General features: G+C 33.6%; 1 long non-coding RNA gene across 1 annotated transcript; it reads right to left on the bottom strand.

The window, feature by feature from the left end:
* Window positions 1-584: 584 nt before the first annotated feature.
* LOC144432170 (uncharacterized) lies at window positions 585-21468 on the bottom strand. The gene is made up of 8 exons (XR_013480437.1): window positions 21427-21468; window positions 20231-20349; window positions 17058-17178; window positions 13217-13330; window positions 8234-8347; window positions 5468-5576; window positions 4082-4183; window positions 585-1324 (listed from the first exon to the last, which is right to left on the bottom strand). It is a non-coding gene; the product is annotated as an uncharacterized LOC144432170 (long non-coding RNA).
* Window positions 21469-23119: the final 1651 nt, after the last annotated feature.

Here is a 23119-nt window from a genome sequence, read left to right as displayed (position 1 = left end):
ATAAAATTCGTAAAATTATTTATATGTAATGTGTAGATTTTCCTTGTATCTTCTTTTCCTAATTTCTTCATGGCCGTCACAAATCTGCCCCTGAAACGCTAGAATAACATTAAAAATATCTAGGTCTAATAAAATTCGTAAAATTATTTACATGTAATGTGTAGATTTTCCTTGTATCTTCTTTTCCTAATTTCTTCATGGCCTTCACAAATCTGCCCCTGAAACACTAGAATAACATTAAAAATATCTAGGTCTAATAAAATTCGTAAAATTATTTACATGTAATGTGTAGATTTTCCTTGTATCTTCTTTTCCTAATTTCTTCATGGCCGTCACAAATCTGCATCTGAAACGCTAGAATAACATTAAAAATATCTAGGTCTAATAAAATTAGTAAAATTATTTACATGTAATGTGTAGATTTTCCTTGTATCTTCTTTTCCTAATTTCTTCATGGCCGTCACAAATCTGCCCCTGAAACGCTAGAATAACATTAAAAATATCTAGGTCTAATAAAATTCGTAAAATTATTTACATGTAATGTGTAGATTTTTCTTGTATCCGTATATTCTTCATTTCTTCATTGCCTTCATAATTCTGCCCCTGAAAAGCTAGAATAACATTTAAAATATCTAAGCCTAATAATATTCCTATTATTCCTAATGGCGGGAATGGGTCTAAATCTATCTATAACAAATAAAATATTAAAAACAAAAAAGCCATGGCAGCCCTGTTAATATTTTTCTTCTTTTGTTGGTGTCACGATATCTTGTTTTCTGTGGAAAATATCTTAAAAAAAAAATAGAAGAGAAAATAATGAATATGACAAATATGATAAGCAAATATGGATACAGCATATTACTAAAAAAAGTTTTATTAATAAATATTCAGTAGCAGTAATAAACATAATACTTCGTGTATTATTGTATCAGTGTTAATATAATCAGGAAAATAATAATTCGAACTAAAATCAAAATAAACACTAGTTGCAAAGAGTAGGCCTGCCTAATGAAACAAGTGTAATATATTTACCTGTATCCATTTTTCTTAATTTCTTCATTGTCTTCATAATTCTGTGCCTGTGAAGCTACATTAACATTAAATATCTAAGCCTAAAAAAATTCGAAAAATATTTACATTTATGGTGTAGATATTTCTTCTGTCTTTTCTCGAATTCTTCATTGCCTTCAGAATTCTCTGCCTGAGAAGCAAGAAAATTAAAAATATCTAATCCTAATAAAATTCGTAAAAATAAATACATGTAATGTGTAGATTTTCCTTGTATCCGTCCTCTCTTGATTTCTTTGTCTTCAAAATTCTGTGCCTGAGAAGCAAGAATATTAAAAATATCTAATCCCAATAAAATTGTAAAAATATTTACATGTAATGTGTAGATTTTTCTCCTATCCGTCTTTTCCAAATTTATATGGCGAGGAAACAAAGCCATGAAGTATTATTTCATTCAATTATTTCATCAAATAATTTTCAATAAGTTAAATTATCCACAGGGATTGTATACATTAACCATTCATTAAAAGAACATAGCATATTAATACTCGCAATAAACTATAAAGAAATAGGGAATATATTTCTAGATTTGAAAACTTATACATAAAGGCATGGGCTCTAAGAACATTATTTTTGAAAATATGATTTCAAAACAATCGCACTACAAATGAGAGTTTTAGGATGTACCTGCATAAAAGTGAATAGAATTCGCATTTTTATTTTTTCAAAAGCTCAAAATAGTATAATTTTATCACAATTACGGCCAACAAGGCTCATTAACGCAACGCGCGTATTTTGTTTTTATTTTTTGGCGCTTTAAATTTCATTATTGTGATACGAAATGTATTTAAGCAAAGCATTTCAGTAATCTGTCGGCTAAATTTAAAATAACCGACGCCAAATCTTTGTCTTCCCAAACAGAGTTTAACGCACAAACACATTCTGTCTCATAATCATTATTTCAGTGCATGCACACAAGTTTGACCAGTGCTCCGCATTTCCAGCAGAGACATTATCTAGCATATTGGGTAAAATGAAACCTAACGGTTCACCGAAAAACTTTTGCTTTCAATTAATATATTTTCGGTCAAACATGTGCACCAGTAAATAGGGATATTTTTCATGAATCTGTTGTTGTGCATCGCTTTCAAACATCTGATCAAGCGTTTTTGTTATGGCGGAGATATAGTGTGGGGAATCCTGTATAAATAAAACATGGTATTAGGAACAAACATTTTGCAGTTCATTTCCCTCTCTTCACCAAATAGTTTAAGATTTTTGCAAAATACAGCATTGCTCTGCAAAAGTACTCGCAAGCTTCAATGAAGATCAAACTGATCAGTATCGTTACGACTAAATCGGAAAATTCTAAAATTTCAATGATAGTCCTCGTGTTGCGTTCTTTTAAATCTACCAATTTATTACGCCTCATCAGAGAATTAGAAGTGACCATTCCATTTCTTTCTCAAATTTGTGGAAACGTTCAGCGCTTTTTTGTTGATACGTTTGCTTTCATTTCCCCAATATTTGGCTCAACATTCACACTTTCCATCTTCACTCTTTTACTTGAGTAAAAACAATAAACATCAGTTAGCATTTATCAATGTATTTTTGTACGGCTAAGACATTCATGCGAGAATGACTTAGAATCAAAATATTATTTATCAAATTTCTTTGTATTCAAATAAAAGATAAAATTCACCAAACTCAAATCTGGGTCGGGCATTTAAGTTAACGACAGATTTAAATCCAATTCAATTTAAATTCATCATTCCTATCCTGAACCCTAAACCAAACTGAACAATTACTAATTTGGTATTTTAAAGCTGGCGGGGATGTTTCCCCAAATCTCTTATTTTTCCAAAGAAACATTCTCAACTGTCGTAATATTCCTAAATAATTAATATACAGTACAAATGAAATTGATAATAAAACACTAATAGGTCTTTTCAAAAATATTGAAAAATTTAAATATTCCATTAAATCGAGCACTAATATAAAAAAAAACTTGGCTCAACAAAAAGTTGTGGCGGCACAATGTGGTATTCGAAGATGGTAAATTTGACAAAAATTGAATAATATCAGAAGAATTTTTAATTATTTCGATCTAATTTCGGCTTTAGGGTTAAAATTTGAATGTACCAATGACTTTTCGAACTATGTCATTATCTGAACTATCTGAACTATGTCAAGTTTTGGGTTCATGAATGACAAAAAATGTAATTTGATATGAATTGGATAGAGATTTCATCGAATCTATTTGTACTTGTCTGTATCTGCTCTCGCGATATGGCAACATCTACAAAATAATACTACGTAACGCTGTGTGATTCATCTTGAAAATCCTAGGTTTTTCATAACAACCCAAGATGTTTTAAAGTCATAAGCAGAAAGCATCTAAGGGCACTATCATATAAGCACAAACACCAAAACGCGCGACATCCGTGGAGATGACGGGTTCACTAAAACTTAAAACTGCTCAACGCTATGAAAACAGCAACGCTAATTTATCAGCTGTTGAACGTGTAAGTTTAAATATCTGAGATGAGCTGTAGTTAAATTTGAATAATTTGTAGACGATATGATAGAAAAGTTTCATATTAGAAAACTGTTTTAGTTTAAAGCACTTCTGTCGAACCCCTGTAACAGCTCCATAGAACACCAAAAATTCGAACCATGGTTAAAAACTACTGTTCTAGACTATTGAAAAACTAACAAAACGCTATGGCGACGAAACAAACCCATCAAGTACGAATACAATAAATACTATAAAATGAGGCCGACCACTTGTATGAATGCAACCGCAAATACCCCATTGCCAGTAATATAACCCCATTACTGGCGACTGGCGCATACTTCGAGACTTGCCATCGATGAGAGAACCACCAAGAAAGAACATAATCCGCGTCTTTTCGAAATTATGTATACGAAATGAACAAAGAAGCAAAATATTTTGGACAATTTGTGAGGATAATTCAAATATTTGCAGCTCTTCCTGACTAGCGGGATTTAACATGATATATCAGTTTATACCTGACAAAATATGAATTGGAAGATTTATAAGATTACATACTTGCTCTTTAGACTATATAGGCTTCCATCTCACTCCGTGATGCACCAGACTATTAACAATGTCGTTTGTTGCAATGACTTTTTCACGCAGTGTCTTGGAAATCTTAAAATAAATATATAGTTTCATTATCAAGTTTTGGATTTATAAATCACAAAGAATGCTGTGTGACAGAGGTAAAGCAAAGATAAGCTTATATTAAAATTACATAAAAAAATCAATTTAATGTCCTGATCAAAATCAGAAAATTCTGAAATTTATTAAAAAAAAGTCCTGATGTTGCGTGCTTTCAAATCTACCAATTTATTACGCTTTATTAGAAAACTAGAAGTGGAAATTTCATTTCTTTCTTAAATGGCAACATCAAATAAAATATTACTATACGTAACGCTGTGTCTTTTTTCAAATCCTAGTTAACCTTAACCTTTTCGAGCCTGTCGAACCCCTGCGCTATCCTCAGTATCCTGAAAGCTCTGGCCAAACCTCATTGTACCGAACGGTTGAAATTGGGAGCCCAATTCTAACTTTATAAAGGGGAAGCCTAATTTCGTGCGAGGTTATAGGAAATAAAAAGATTCAGCTCGAAAATCCTTGGAAAGCATCTAAGGGCACTATCATATAAGCCCAAACACCAAAACGCGCGACATCCGTGGAGATGACGGGTTCACTAAAACTTACAAACTTACAACTGCGCAACGCTATACAAACAGCAACGCTAATTAATTGGTTGTTGAGTTTGAATATCTGAAATGAACTGTAGTTGAATTTGCATAATTAGTAGACAATGTGATAAAAAAGTCCTATAATATAAAACTGTTTTAATTTAAAAGACCCTCGTCGAACCCCTGGAACAGCTCCAATGAGCACCAAAAATTCGATTGAAACATGGTTAAAAAACTACTATTCTAGACTATTGAAAAACTGACAAAACGCTAAGGCGACGAAACAAACCCATAAAGTACGAATACAATACATACTATAAAATGAGTACCGACCAATTGTATTAATGCAGCCGCAAATGCCCCATTGGCATTGCCACTATTATAATCCCATTGCTGGCGACTGGTGCATACTTCAATACTTGTCAAACGATGGTAGAACGCGTAAAAAAAAAAATAATTATGCGTCTTCTCGGGAATTATGTATACGAAATTAACAAAGCAGCAAAATTGGTTGCACACCAGCTAAAAACCGCACACCTGCCGGTGAACTAACGATTGCATTACATGACTTTACGAAATTATATAAATAAAATTAGGAGCAAATAATTTGGACATTTTGTGAGGATAACTCAAATATTTGCAGCTCTTCCTGACTAGCGGGATTTAACATGATATATCAGTTTATACCTGACAAAATATGAATTGAAAAATTTATAAGATTACATACTTGCCCTGTTCCCTTTGGACTATATAGGCTTCCATCTCACTCCGTGATGCACCAGACTATTAACAATGTCGTTCGATGCGATGACTTTTTCGAGCAGTGTTTTAGAAAACTGAAAATAAATATAGAGTTTCATTATCAAGTTTTGGATTTATAAATCACAAAAAATGCTGTTTGACAGAAGTAAAGCATAAATAAGCTTTTATTAAAATTACATAAAAAAAATCAATTTAATGTCATGATCAAAATAAAAAAATTCTATAATTTATTAAAAAAAAGTCCTGATGTTGCGTGCTTTCAAATCTACCATTTTGTTACGCTTCATTAGAAAATTAGAAGTGGTCTTTTCATTTCTTTCTGAACGGTTGAAATTGGGAGCCCAATCCTAACTTTATAAAGGGGAAGCCTAATTTCGTGCGAGGTTATAGGAAATAAAAAGATTCAGCTTGAAAATCCTTGGTTTGCTATAACAACCCAAGATGTTTCAAAGTTATAAGTAGAGAGCATCTAAGGGCACCATCATATAAGCACAAACACCAAAGCGCGCGACATCCGTGGAGATGACGGATTCACTAAAACTTAAAACTGCGCAACGCTATACAAACAGCAACGCTAATTTATTAGTTGTTAAGTTTAAATATCCGACATGAACTGTAGTTAAATTTGCAAAATTACTAGACAATGTTGTAGAAAAGTCCTATAATATAAAGTGTTTTAATTAAGAGGACCCTCGTCGAACTCCCGGAACAGCTCCAATGAACACCAAAAATTCGATTGAACCATGGTTAAAAATTACTGTTCTAGACCAGCGTTTCCCAAACTTTTTTGGCCACGGAACACTTACGCTTATTATCTCGCGCCGCGGAACACCAAAATGGTGTAATGCAAGCGGTTCCCAAAGGATGCGCTACTACCGGTAGTGCACCGTGGCGAGTTGCCAAAAGCGCCGCAAAAACCAACAGAATTATGTTCAATGTTACTAAAATTATTGAATATTTTACATCAGGCCTGACCAACCTTTTTGGTCTCGCGGGCCACTTTCACATGACGAAACTCGCTGCGGGCCGCTTCGTTTATACCAAACATTAATACCAGCCAATTCCTTATTTCGGTGTAGGTAATTTACATAATACAAAAAAGGCAAGTTCTTTAAAATGAAATCAATCAAGCTAATGATTGCTTTCTGGTTACATGGTAGGGTTGGCAAAATATTCGAAAATCAAGTCGAATATTAGAATAGCAGTTTACTATTCGAATATCTGGTACCACGGGGCGTGGACATGACACTCGCTGGTCACCAAATCAAAGAATTAATCATTACATAAGTTGTATAACACAACACCATTGCGTTTTTTTGACGACCACACGAGAACACATACATCGCGTCAAAATTGAGTGTTATATTTGGGTTGTAGTGTTTTTACCCATTTACTTTGAGTGGCTATGATACTATCTCAAGGTTTAAATGAGCATAATGTGCGCCAATGTCGCGTGAATATCAAGTTTAAGTGGGTCGTTTCGAAATATTCGAAACACCAATACAAGTATTGAATAAGTACTAATATTTAACAATGCCGTCAGGTCAATTTCATCAGAATTATTGACGGATACGCAGTTACGACATTTCTGAAATCTTATTTAACACAAACATAAACAAAAATAAATATAAAATTAAAAATAAAAAGACAACGAGTCCCCGGATCAAAGATCAAACAGTGATATTGTTGACTTTTTTTGACACGTTGACGATCGAAGTCGACACGAAAGAAGGCAATCAGAATGAAATTAATTTGCAAATTTAGTCTCCAAATTCATTCCTATAATTGCGCTCAGCGTTTGTCCCCAATGATCGCACAATATCCGAAAATACTTTCTAGAAATGAAAAAAAAACTGACGTCGATGTCCAACAGGGTGCAAGACTTGACACATACGTAATAATAAGAACCGGCAATTGAATGTTGGTAGATGGCAGGAATATTCACACCAAAATCACCAAACATACATAAGCCTATATATTGATATATAACATAGTAAAAATTTAAATAGTCTTCTTACAAACTTCGAAAAACTAGGTCGACGAGTGACGAAAATGCCACTACCCTCAAAAAGTTAGTCAAATTTAGGCCGACGGTGACGCGATATTGGACGGTCGCCAGTTGGGCGACAACTTCACGATCCCGATATAGCATGTCGCTCAATTTAGTCGTAATTTTGATCCCTATTCCACAGAACACTCGGAAGATGCTCACGGAACACTAGTGTTCCGCGGAACACAGTTTGGAAAACGTTGTTCTAGACTATTGAAAAACTGACAAAAGGCTATCGCGACGAAACAAACCCATAAAGTACGAATACAATAGATACTATAAAATGAGGACCGACCAATTGTATTAATGCAGCCGCAAAAGCCCCATTGCCACTATTATAATCCCATTGCTGGCGACTGGCGCATACTTCAATACTTGTCAAGCGATGGGGGAACGTCACAAAAAAAAACATAACCCGCTTTTTTTGGGAATTATGTATACGAGATTAACAAAGCAGCAAATTTTATTGCATACCAGCTAAAAACTGCACACCTGCCCGTGAACTAACGATTGCATTACATGACTTTACGAAATTATATGATTAAAATTGGGAAAAATATTTTGGACATCTTGTGAGGATAATTCAAATATTTGCAAATCTTCCTGACTAGCGGGATTTAACATAGTATATCAGTTTATACCTGACAAAATATGAATTGAAAAATTTATAAGATTACATACTTGCTCTTTACTCTTTGGACTATATAGGCTTCCATCTCGCTCCGTGATGCACCAGACTATTAACAATGTCGTTTCCGTTTGATGCATGACTCTTCCAAGCAGTGTTTTAGAAAACTGAAAATAAATACATAGTTTCATTATCAAGTTTTGGAATTATAAATCACAAAAAATGCTGTTTGACAGAGGTAAAGCAAAAGTAAGCTTATATTGAAATTACATAAAAAATCAATTTAATGTCATGATTATGTGTATACCGAGTCTATCTAACTTTAGGTGGAACTAAATTTCGTTGATCTAAGACATTATCAAGATATTTAACTCACAACAAAAAATACTATTTGACAGAAATACCGAGAAGAGATAAAATGTACGAACTATGTCATTATCAATCTTTGGAGTTTCGTTTATTCTAATTTTCAATAAGTTACATTGGCCACAGGGATTGTATACATTATACACTCATTATAAGAACATAACATATCATTACGTGCAATAAACTTTAAAGAAATAGGGAATATATTTCTAGATTTGAAAACTTATGGAGATGAAGGCATGGGTTCTAGAAACACTCCCAATAGAGGTTATATGGTAATTACGATTATAGTATATTATTGGATATTTAATTTTAGGACATGAACCATATGGTTAAACCAGTACCAAGAGATGTAAGATTTGAGGTTAACCTACTTTTTAGAACATTCTGGAATAGATTAATAAGTTAATTATCTTGGAAATATCAGTCTACATTTAGCCGATGTCGATGCGATTATCGATACTAAACAATTTGGCGATTTGACCGATACCCGATCTTTTACCGAACGTCTTTTAATTTAGTTTTGACCAGCACTGACTGTATAACGACATTGGTCTTTGTTTTAAGCAGAAGGTAGAACACCATTTTACCCAATCCATACCGAAATTGAATAAAATGAAAAGCCAATATACCGCAATTAATGATATAATAAAACAGGTAAATTATACACGATAGTAATATGAACATTCGAACCCAACACATCCGGATGGCATATACTCTAGTATTATTTGGCCTAGTCCAACTCATGGAAGGTATTATTAATGGTGTTTTACAGTCAATGTTCTATAGTAGAGTCGTATATTTCACGAAAAAAGAGACTCCAGCCGTGGCGCAAAGTGCGAATCGTATAAATAGCGTGGATTTCAAAATCGCCAGTCACATGTGTGAAATTGTTGACGCGACTCAGACAAGAAATCAATCATTATCAATCATTTGTAATGACTTATTATTGGCTTTACATGTATTTTCAGTCATACATATCATCCCTGGTACTGTGATGTTTTGATAAATATGATTTCGACTGCACCATACTTGGCGGGAGGTATCGAGATTTTTTAATCGTAAAAAAAAACGTAAAATTAATGGTAATTTCCACGCATAAAGGCGCGCATTAGAATGTTTACGTCTTTCTACGCGCATTTCAGTCGAAAAAGGTACCATTTTTTGCATTGAGGGGAGCGTGTGCACTAATAATCAGAGGTGTGACATCATCAAAATTGTCAATTGTAGCCTTGAACTTAAAAATTCTGTAAATACAATCGTGAATTTTAGAGTAACTATTCTTGCTATAATAGTGATTTTGGTGTTGTTCTGTTGGAAAATACCACTAGAAAACGCTGAAATAAAAATTAAATAATTAGGAATAATTATTAACCCTCTACTAGACACAAAATCTCGCAAGTTTAATAGGAATTTTGGCGTAAAATGTTTTTTTTAGATGAGTGCGTTTTACAAAAATTGCTGAATAGAGCTCTATTATCACACGCTAATAAAAAGCCATGAGTGGAGCTTTAGGGCCTAATGGTTGACAAAAAAAAAACAAGTAAAATGGCACCAGAACGACCGGCTACGGAGGGTATTAAAAAATTAATATTCAGGGCAGACGATATTAATGCAAAATGAACATAGCATATTGCGTTAGTTTAGCTGTCCTCAGGTAATATTTGGACCTGTTTCAACTTAAAATTATCCTAAAAATATGAACCAAGTTAAAGTAATAAAAACGCGACTACCAGAAGACAATATATTTTCATGGCATCGTGATACCAGAACAAGTTTATAGATGACCTCTTATTAGGGGAAAAAAGAAGCACAAACGATAAGCGAGAACCTCGAGTAGAAAATGCGTGAAAACATTCACACTATATGGTCTTTTTTAAACCAAGAGAAAAAAAACTATAAAATTAATAATTTCATGAAGTCTTGACAACAAAAAACAAATAAAAAAAGTATGAAACGCAAAGAACTACAGAAAAAATGTCCGTTGAAGTTCAAAATGAAAAGAATTTTTCTTTTTTACAGATATTTCCATATTTTCCTCTTTATAATGTTAACGGCGTTATATATTTCGTACTGAACCAAAGAGGGTTTATTTGATTTGGGAGATTCGTTTTCTTTAATATTTATACTTACGTTAACATATTTTTAAAATATGATCTCAAAACAATCGCAGTACAAATGAGAGTTTTAGGATGTACCTGCATGAAAGTAAGTAGAATCCGCATTTTTATTTTTTTAGAAGCTCAATGTAGTAGAATTGTATCACAATTACAGCCAACAAGGCTCATTAACGCAACGCGCGTATTTTTCTTTATTTTTTGGCGCTTCAAATTTCATTAATGTTATACGAAATGTATAAAAGCAAAGCATTTTAGTAATCTGTCGGCTAAATTTAAAATAACCGACGCCAAATCTTTGTCATTCCAAACAGAGTTTAACGCACAAACACATTCTTTCTCATAATCATTATTTTAGCTCGGCCTCATGTTAGGACTCAGTTTCTTTTGTGTATATTTTTCAGTGCAAGCACAAGTTTGACCAGTGCTCCGCATTTCCAGCAGAGACATTCATTATCTAGCATATTGGGTAAAATAAAGCCTAACGGTTCGAATGAATTCACTAAAGGAGACAAAATCCGAAAAACTTTCGCTTTTAATTAATATATTTTCGGTCAAATATTTGCACCAGTAAATTGGGATATTTTTCATGATTCTGTTGTTGTTCATCGCTTTCAAACATCTGATCAAGCGTTTTTGTTATGGCGGAGATATAGTGTGGGGAATCCTGTATAAATAAAACATGGTATTAGGAACAAGAATTTTGCAGTTCATTTCCCTCTCTTCACCACATAGCTTAAGTTTTTGCAAAATACCATTATGTAATACAGCATTGCTTTGCAAAAGTACTCGGAAGCTTTAATGAAGATCAAAATGATCAGTATCGTTCAGTAAAATTCTAAAAATTCAATAATAAGTCCTCATGTTGCGTTCTTTTAAATATACCAGTTTATTACGCTTTATCAGAGAATTAGAAGTCACCATTTCATTTCTTTCCTAAACTCGTGGAAACGTTCAGCGCTTTGTTGTTGATACGTTTGCTTTCATTTCCCCAATATTTAGTTTAACATTCTTACTTTTATACGGACATTCATTTATAGACATTCATGCGGCAATGACTTAGAATCAAATTATTATTTATCAGATTTTTTTGTATTTAAAGAAAAATTGAAATTTACCAAACACAAATCTGGGTCGGGCAATCAAATTAACGACAGATTCAAATCCAATTCAATGGAAGCATTTATTTCAGAAACACTCCCGAATGCACATTTCAAATTTGTAAATCATTCTTAACCTGAACCCCAAACCCAAGCTGAACAACTACTAATTTGGTATTTTTAAGCTGGTGGGGATGTTTTTCCAAAGAAACATTCTCAACTGTCGTAATATTCTTAAATGATTAATATACAGTACAAATAAAATTGATAATAAAACACAATAGGTTTTTTCAAAAATATTGAATTATTTCGAACTTTCCCGACCTAGCAGGAAAAAATTTAAATATTCCATTAAATCGAACAAAAAGTTGTGGCGGCACAATGTGGTATTCGAAGATGGTAAATTTGACAAAAATTGAATAATATCAGAAGAATTTTTAATTATTTCGATCTAATTTCGGCTTTAGGGTTAAAATTTGATTGTACTAATGACTTTTCGAACTATGTCATTATCTGAACTATCTGAACTATGTCAAGTTTTGGGTTCATGAATGACAAAAAATGTAATTTGATATGAATTGGATATATATTTCATCAAATCTATTTGTACCTGTCTGTATCTGCTCTCGCGAAATGGCAAAATCAACAAAATAATACTACGTAACGCTGTGTGATTCATCTTGAAAATCCTAGGTTTTTCATACTAACCCAAGATGTTTTAAAGTCATAAGCAGAAAGCATCTGAGGGCACTATCATATAAGCACTCCACGCAACGCTATACAAACAGCGACGCTAATTTATTAGTTGTTAAGTTTAAATATCCGAGATAAACTGTAGTAATGCATAATTAGTAGACGATGTTATAGAAAAGTCCTATAATATAAAGTGTTTTAATTTAAAGGACCCTCGTCGAACTCCTGGAACAGCTCCAATGAACATCAAAAATCGATTAAACCATGGTTTAAAATTACTGTTCTAGATTTTTTGAAAAACTGACAAAACGCTATCGCGACGAAACAAACCCATAAAGTACGAATACAATACATATTATAAAATGAGGACCGACCAATTGTATTAATGCAGCCGCAAATTCCCCATTGCCACATTATAATCCTATTGCTGGTGACTGGCGCATACTTCAATACTTGTCAAACGATGGGAGAACGCCCCAAAAAAAAACATAACCCGCGTCTTTTTGTGAACCATGTATACGAAATTAACAAAGCAGCAAAATTTATTGCATACTAGCTAAAAACTGCACACCTGTCCGTGAACTAACGATTGCATTACATGACTTTATGAAATAATATGAATAAATTTAGGAAAAATACTTTGGACATCTTGTGAGGATAATTCAAATATTTGCAAATCTTCCTGACTAGCGGGATTCAACATAGTATATCAGTTTATACCTGACAAAATATGAATTGGAAGATTTATAAGATTACATACTTGCTCTTTACTCTTTGGACTATATAGGCTTCCATCTCGCTCCGTGATGCACCAGACTATTAACAATGTCGACTCCGTTTGATGCATGACTCTTCCAAGCAGTGTTTTAGAAAACTGAAAATAAATATATAGTTTCATTATCAAGTTTTGGAATTATAAATCCCAAAAAATTCTGTTGGACAGAGGTAAAGCAAAAGTAAGCTTGTATTAAAAATACATAAAAAATCAATTTAATGTCATGATTATGTGTATACCGAGTCTATCTAACTTTAGGTGGAACTAAATTTCGTTGATCTAAGACATTATCAAGTTATTTAACTCACAAAAATTACTATTTGACAGAAATACCGAGAAGAGATAAAATGTACGAACTATGTCATTATCAATCTTTGGAGTTTTTCGTTTATTCTAAAATTATTTTCTGATTTCCACGAAAATTACAATTACAATGATACAAAATTACAATAATCTGTCAGTGCATTATATTGTAACTCATTATATAAATATAGACTAGTAAAATATTTACTAGTGCAGTGATTTTCTTACGGTGGGGCGCGCCTCACACGTGGCATAAACATTTTAAGGGGACGTGAAGCTGATTGATGGAATTTAAAAAAAGGCGTAAAATCTTGTCCGCCTTAGTTTCTTAATTTATTTCATTATTTTCGTTCCATTCACGTATTTGCAACGCGCTTCTTCTGCCCTAACTATCTGTGTTTTTGTAGCACATTGTTAACTAGTTATTTTGAGGTGGGGCGCGAGATTTGAGAAATTCCAAACTTATGCGGGTTGAAATGTTTGTGTACCACAGGCATTTAGCTTAATATTCAGGTCATCTCTTGTTTTTCTTCCCAACAACTAAAAATATATATTTCATCAAATAATTTTCAATAAGTTAAATTAGCCACAGGGATTGTATACATTATACATTCATTATAAGAACATAACATATTAATACTCGCAATAAACTATAAAGAAGTAGGGGATATATTTCTAGATTTGGAAAATTAATACCCTCTGTCAGATTCACTTACATAGTATGGTACTTCGCGTACCCTACCATTTGTGGTGAAAACGGGTTTCAAAATTGGTAAAAAATGGTATAAGCCATGTAAAATGATAGAATGATAAGGACTATGCAATTAACGAAGTTAGACATCTTAGCTCAGGTACTCATGATAAACGATTTTAGGGTCGTAATATTCGCATTAATACAGCGTCATACATGGATACATACACGCAAGAATAGAAGATATGAATACTCGCACTTAATAACAGGGCATTAGGAATAGTTCCTGCTTCGAACACTTATCAATAATAATTGTATGGTTACTTGGACTACTAAGGATTGCCTGCGTCGAACACTTATCAATATCAACCGTATGTTTACTTGGCCTAACTAGAATTGCCAGCTTCAAACACTTTATCAATATGAACCGTATGGTTACTTGGACTACAAAGGATTGCCAGCTTCAAACACTTATCAATATGAACCGTATGGTTACTTGGGACTACCAGTGATTGCCTGCTCCTAACACTTATCAATATGAACCATATGTTTACTTGGACTAACTAGAATTGCCAGCTTCAAACACTTTATCAATATGAACCGTATGGTTACCTGGACTACAAAGGCTTGCCAGCTTCGAACACTTATCAATATGAACCGTGGGGTTACTTGGACTACCAAGGATTACCAGCTTCGAACACTTATCAATATGAACCGTATGGTTACTTGAACTTCCAATGATTGCCACCTTAGCACACTCATCAATATGAATCGTATGGTTATTTGGACTACCAAGGATTACCAGCTTCGAACACTTATCAATAGGAATCGTATGTTTACTTGGACTAACCGGAATTGCCAGCTTCAAACACTTTATCAATATGAACCGTATGGTTACTTGGACTACCAAGGATTACCAGCTTCGAACACTTATCAATAATAATCGTATGGTTACCTGGACTACCAAGGATTGTATAGACCATGGTAGTTTACAGTTACATTTATGAGCTTAGTCGGATTCTTTTTTATAGTATAATACTATTTTGTGGCAAAAACGAGTTTTGCTCATAAGATTAAACAAGTAAATTTTACACAGAATAATAAGGACCATGTTATAAATAACGTAATACCCGTATAAATAAAACATAAGAAATATAGACATGCTCAAATATATTGACATATATTTACCATCATTTCCCCGGAAATCATATAGTTTTCGTGTCCCACGCGTCCCATGGGAAATACAAATTTGTGTTGTCCCATCCCATCTCATGGGACGTTTCCCATAGACAAGCCTGGACATAAGGTAACTATTGCGATAATGCGTATCCATATTAAGTTTTTGCCCATTTGGAAGCGTTGCCACAAAATTTTAAGATGGTAAGCTGGAGTGAATATTTAATTATTAGATGCAAACAGCTAATTTTTAAAGAGATGCTAAATTTGTACAATATTCTGCCTGAAACTCAGCTATTAAAAATGTACAACGATACTTCAAACACTCACTTACGAGAATTTCTTCCTTGGTCTATTAGTGCATAGGTTCTCAAAGAGCTCTGTGAGAGAAACTTAGGCGCTCCGCGAGCCATTCGATTGATATTGAAATACTGACTTGGCTAATTTTGTGATTGTACAAAGAATTAATAACATCATTATTAAAATTTGACATCAGTAGCGTCAAAATATGACAACGTGCTTAAATTCAAATGTGATATTATCTAAAAGTGGGATCGCAGTGGATAAATGGTTGTCTCTCGAGTAAAATATTCAATTCATAGTCGGTGCGAGGCACATTTAAAAAATCTTGTCATAGTAATTTATTTGTGTTCTTCGTTACTCGAATTTTAGTCGAGAAAACTTTTACGATTAATAAAATGTAAAATTACTATTCAAAAACTGTATAAAATACGTTCCAAACCGTCAACTATAAGTAGACCGGAATCGTATTTTGAGGTTAGTCAAATTTGATTTGTTTTTAGGCACTCAGAATTATTTTAAAAATATGGACAAAATACGGACGATTGTAATTTGGAATATTGCAAAAAAATAATTGTTCGATATATTTTGCATTAATTATCTTATACATCGCCACATATCGAGATAAAGTCGTATTGTGTTTCGATTTCAGTTACTATATGGTATACAATTTAAAGAAATCTTAACATAACACATATTTACAATGTCTAAAAAACGTTTTCAATCTGCTGCAAGACTGCTAGGACAAAATTTATAGTGATATCTTCCGTTTTAGATTTTAGTTTCCATATTTTATAATGCCGGTTTTCGATCAAGAAATTGGGTTGCGGATTCACCTCTTTATCATTTATTCTTAGCATCTCTTCAGCGATTTTTATAATATAGCATTCTAACTTGTTTCGCACACTGAACTCGTAATTCCGCACAAGCAAAAAAGTTATCGTCGGCCTCGTCGAACAATACATTCATATGTCAAGGAAATTTGTGATTCAGGGAGAATAAGCACATAAGTTGTTTGAAAACACGTCGCGCTGACAAAAGCTTTAGGTGATTCTACCAAAATGCCATCGCGTATGTTATTAGGACTTTTTCAGTATTCCAAAAACACCAAAAGGGTGTTCGACCCCAAACTTAATCTTTGTTGAGTTTACAGCCTTAATATATTTAATTGATCTGGGAAATATAGATTTATTGAAGTCTGGCATCAAGCCTATTGAAATGTTTAGCATTCAAATTAAATAAAGCAATTCTAACTTACTTAAGAATAGTAATAGATAACAATTTGAAAATTCATTGTGGGGATCCGTGAATAATGGTGATGAATGTAGGAAGATTCAAAAGATTTTAATAACATACTTGCTTTTTAGACTCGAGGCAGCGACTTCTCTCAGTGATGCATTTTCGGACAAATAATTCCGCATGTCTTTAGATATAATGATAAATTGTCTTTCCCGCTTTCAAGAAGTGTTTCAGAAAGCTGAAATTTATAATAAATAATGAAATAGGATATAGATAGATGATAATGAAATGTAGGTAAATGTTGTATAATATTGATTTGAATTATATATAGTTGTTCGAACTATGTCATTATTAAGTTTTAGGTTACAGAAAATGTAATTTGGCAGGAGCACAGAGAAGCTATGCGTATACTTTGGAATTCAGGGTTTCCCAACCCGAGTCCGCGAAGCGTTTGAATGAGTCCGCAACGAGCCAGAAATTCACTGCGTGCTGCAAACGATTTTGCGAAACTTAACTATCAGCCAAGTTACGATTTACGTTTGAATTTACATAAAACATAAAAGACAAGTTAATTCACATAACATTATTCGAGTCAATAATTACCGGTTAAGGAGTAGGACTGGGCATATATTCGAATATTCAACTATTAGAATAGCAATTTACTATTCCAAAATTTGGTAACAGGTGACAAAAACACCTTTTCGACGAAAACACGAGACACGCACACGTTTCGATAGAGTTCGCGATTAGAAACGCCTTTTCAGACATTGTAAATCGCAAAATTTCGGGTGCTACCGTGGTATACGTACCAAGGCATTTTTCCTAAGGATTCTGGCGTACAGTACCGGAGCGCCGTAAGTGTTGTACGAACAGCTCAGATTTGTCGAATTCACAAAAATACGTAACAAAATATATCCGGGCACTTCACCATATTGGTATTTTCTGGGCTTTTATTTCGTCAACACAATTGCAGATTAAAATCATCACGAATTAACTTAATAGTAAAGCATGGCGATGGAGATGTATTTTTGATTTACTAATAAACTTTAAATATACTTTTAATAAGTGGAAAATCAAGTTGTACTTTCTGGAACTTTACAGAAGCAAGTAGACTTTTTCTAACGGAGATAACAAATTCGCAAGATCGCAAAAAATATGTATAAAAACTAAATATAATCGGGCAATAGATTCTCACATAATTATGTTCGCAGATTGCCGTGGCATTTTAAAGAAGTAATGCTTTCATCTTGTCATAAGTCGACGCAACCGCAAGTTACTATGAACACAATAAATTAAAATAGAAAGACATTTTAACTCATGGACTGAATATTGTGCAATAGAAACGGCCATTATACACTAAAAAAGTCGACTCTTTTACCGAACGCCTAATTGAGGCGAATTTCCGATTTTGAAATTTTAATGTTGTGATCGGTTTTATTGCTTCTTCACACAGAGTACGATTGCAATAGACGCTCTTTGAGTCCGCAAAGGTTTTCACCCTCGAGAAAACAGTCCGCCACCAAGAAAGGTTGGGAAACGCTGCTTTAGATACATAAAAATAAAAATATTAATTTTCAGTTCATTGATAAATTATTCACAGATTTCCCCCAAAATTACAAATATTTTTGTCAGTGTATAATATTGCAACACATCATATAAATTATATTTGATCTGTCAGTGTGATAAATGATCTGTCAAGTGTGCTATGTTGTATCTCATTATCTAAATCTTAACTAGTTAAGAGCTCATATTGACGGTGAGTGCCGTATATGGAAGATCGGATCAACTGAAGAATCACCCCTTCTTTGACCAGGTGAATACCAGTTGATTCTTCATTTGACATGGACTAATATTTTGGTATAAGGTTGAGGTTATTAGATGGTCTTAGTTAGGGAGGAGATTCTACAGTTGGTCTTAGTTGGGGGAGGGGGATTTTTCAGTTGATCTTAAAGATCTAACTAACACCGTTCAGTAGAGATTATGTAGGAGAGTTTATATTAATTGAATTCTTCTTAATACACATGATTAGGCATAACATGACGTGACCTGCACTAACAATAGGGAAAATATGACACATATTTCCATGTCTCTAAATCTAAATCATGTCTCTAATTTACACAGTATCGTATTTGTAAATTTTAGTTAAAACACGAGTTCTTTAAGATATAAGATTAACGGCTATCTTAATACAGTTAGTATGACGCACTCTGATAATATCATTATTGGAAATTTGAAGCAATTCCAGTTTGAACTAGTTGGGAACATCAATGACATGGTCATCAACTCTTTACTACCATAGCGTGCAGGTCACGATGAGCCACAGTTACATTTAGAAAATTAGCCTGATTACTTTATATAGTATGGTAGTTAGTGTGAACTACCATTTGGGCAAAAACGCTCATCAGATTAATAAAAAAGGCCAGGCCTATACGATTTAAACAAATTAAGCATATTAGTGTATATATAGGCACCCTATGATAAACAACAAGTTAAACAATAAGTTTTAGTATTTGCATGGTTGTTAAGTGGGGTTGTGTTTTACCCGAATTGCACTTAAGAGGAATAGTTCAAATCCTTTCAGTTCCTCAGCAGATATACACTGCTGAATTAACTTATAGTATCACTATGAAAAAATTTCACTGTTTGTCGTAATCACAACGTGACGCCTAATTGCGATGAAACGCCTTTATTTATGCTGGCCTAATGATATTAAAATCAACTGACATTGCAAGGAAGTTATTGGCCTTTCGGTTTCGACGATTAAACGAAACGACAGCAGATGGGACAACACAGCAGCTAGCCCCTGAACGTGCAGCGCTGTAGTGACTACGCCATTATTCACCGGATACTGCTACAGTAAATTTGTAGTACAGAACAGTTAATTTCGCGATTATACGAAATGAACATGGTATGGTTTTAACAGATTTTGCCATATACAAGTATTAGCGAGCATTGGTGCCTAAACTGACAAAAAGAAATCAATGTAAGGCATTCTCGTGTCTCGACTACTGGGCGGGAACGAAAAAAGCCTTATTTTTATTTCTAAAATATGACCCGCGCCCATTTCGCTGGGCCGACTCAATAGCCAGAATAAAACCGGTAATTGTGCAAATCATGAAGTTTTGAGGTTGTAATTAAAAGAAAATTTCATTTGATAGACGAAACAAAACTAAGCTCATACTCAATATATTGAAAGTAATAATTTGTTAGTAGATTTCCCGAAAAAATACAATATATCATTTATTTATAGACATGTAAATTGAACGATTTCAAATGATTTGGTTACATACTTGCTCTTCAGACTTGATAGGCCTCCATCTCACTCAGTGATGAAAACTTGGCTTTTGACGAATTTCTTTCGGTGCAATTATAAATTGTCCTGCCGACTTTCAAGCAGTGTTTCAAAACGCTGAAAATCAATATATAGGTCGTGATTTTGTATAAGCCGATTCTAAATTTGAATTAAACTAAATTTTGTTGAGCCAACTATGCCATTTTAAGGTAGTTTATTTACTCAAATATTATTTGACAGAGACACTACAAAGCTATGCTTATGCTAGAGATACAAAAAAACAACTATGTAATTCAATTTAAGTCATTTTCAACTATGTCGCTATTTTCATCAAAATTACATCCTTGAGTTAAAATGATATGTTAGTTATCATATTGTATTTCATTTTGTATTCTTAGAGTAAGACTCTTTTTTGAATATTTTCTTCTAAAATCATACGTAAGTTTTAATAAAATACGTAACGGGTAAATTTCGACATTCAATTTCATGAAATCAAAAACTTCGAAAATTTAGACAAATAAAATATACTCCGCGATTGCCATTAAATTTCTCAAATATATACTTTATATATATATACATATCAGGTGTAGTTTCCTGCACTGCACAAATTGCAAATATCACAATAACAATAAAATACCCAATAAAGTTTTATAACTGTTTCATGGAGTATATGACTAATTATCTCAGATCAGTAACATTATCACATTTTTCACGGTAGTGATCGCAAACTGGGGATCGCTACCAGTAGGGAAGCGCGCAGCGAATTTTAGCGGTCAAAGAGAGTACAAGAATTTGATACAAGGGACTATATATATAGTACTTTTTTGGACTTCTGCTTCGAAACACAATTATTGAAACTCGTGCAAAATCTAAATCTTACAATTTCGCGTAGAATGCACAGGATCAAATAAGCGGCATAACAATGTTGGCTCGCATCGAACTATTTAGCATTTTAAACGTGAACGTGGGTCTTACTTTATTGGACTTTTGAATCGAAAGACAATTATTAAAACTTGTATAAATATGTTTCTTACAATTTCGAGAGAAAACACACAATCAAATAAGTGGCATAACAATGCAAAAACTGAGACGAGGTGCGCTCGCATCGAATTTTTCAGCATTTTAAACGAAAACAGTGGTATACAGGAATCAATAGGCGTCGAAAGTCAAATAAAATGTTCAAATAATTATTACTTGTAATATTCCTCGTTCGTTACTTTGTGTCTTTGAATATTTAACTTTTAATATTTCTGCACCTGGAAAAAGGAAAAATATTGATAAATAAACTGTCGCAGAACTGTCGCTAGCATATTCAATGGACAGTGGGACTGAATCTATCGCATCTTTTGCACAAAGCTCCCGCCACGTTTTAAAATGACATATTACTAATTATCCATTTGGGGTTAGAAATGATTTAAAAATTTGAATCCCAGCGCAATCTGCATTTCTAACTTAAACTGGATAATCACTCATTCCCTTGTTTTGAACGTTGGTAGGGGCAAAGATTCAATCTATACACAATAATAGGTGCTCCTGAAGTATGCGCACCAAGATGTCGAATAATCTGAACCCTGACCTGGTACACAACCCGAGTTCAGGTGGTGCGCCTTCTTGGTGCGCATACTTCAGGAGGTCACAATAATTCAATTCGCCTACATTTGCGCTACATTACAATTGCGCTACATTTGCAAAAGTTTTGAAAGTTATGCATTACATTCATGTAAAGCGTACCAAGTTGAATGCAGCTTACATAGTTACGTAGATCAGTGTATTACGTTTGAGTTTCTTATTATGATAAGGTATATATTGTCATATAGCTTTAAAGTTTGGCATATTTGTGACGATACAATGAAACCCGCTGTTACTGAGTTCGATACAAAAGAGAATCATCTATCAAACTGTACTTCTGTATTAGGTTAATAATTCCACTTTGTTTAGGCCCGAAAACCTCTAATTTACCCCTTATACAATAGTAGAATGAAAGCAATATAATAGCAATAGGTATAAAGAACATTTAGCTCACCTGAATATTGTTTCGAACTCACTGTCATAACCCAACAATCAGCCTATCCATACATCCTACGGAAAGTCAAACCCCATCCTACCACAAACATTTGTGACTGGCTAAAAGCGATGTCGCTTGTGGCTTCCCGCGCAAAATTATTTGACGAAAAAGGCTCGTTGTTTGTAATCAAATGTTATTATCTGATTACTTTAATTACTCCAGATTGTCGTTGCGAGCCGATAACGCTTCTTACGCGTGATCTCAAAGTTCCAGAATGCAAATGACGGTTGGGATTTGTTTCATACACCGTATAATACCTAGTTCACATTAATATTCTCAGTATCTTTTGTACCAAGTCCCGCCCCAAAACAACACCCCGCCAACGCTCGAATTAAATAGAAATGGTAATGATTCAGTTAAGGTGAGAGATAAAACGTGACAGGCGTGTTTATCTCAGATCACACATTTTTGCATCAGTGACGGGAGCTTAGTACAAATAATTAAGCAATTCCATTATATTTGTCTGTTTATATTTGTCGAGTAAACGCACACGTGAATACCATCAATAATGTAACCTTTCTATAACTTAATGAAAGAAAAACGGCGTGTATAAGTTTAACGTTATATCAATATAGCGCATCCATTCTCTGCATTGGCGTACAAATCTTAGCTCATTGACATGCGCAGCTAAGAATAATTTTAAGTTTTCATACAATAACGTGCCAGCGATGTCGTTAAAAGGGAGGTCATAACGTGACGTTTTTTCGATGCCTGCTGTATAGTAATTTCTTCACCCAAACCAAACGGCGGAGACATAACATCAGCAACAGCATTGATCACGTTCTATGTGAAGTAAATAATTGACTGCTCAAGCATACCGAC

This window comes from Styela clava, chromosome 14 (assembly GCF_964204865.1).
Source record: "Styela clava chromosome 14, kaStyClav1.hap1.2, whole genome shotgun sequence".
In the NCBI taxonomy this organism is placed as follows: Eukaryota; Metazoa; Chordata; class Ascidiacea; order Stolidobranchia; family Styelidae; genus Styela; species Styela clava.
This window is presented reverse-complemented; position numbering and strand designations above follow the sequence as displayed.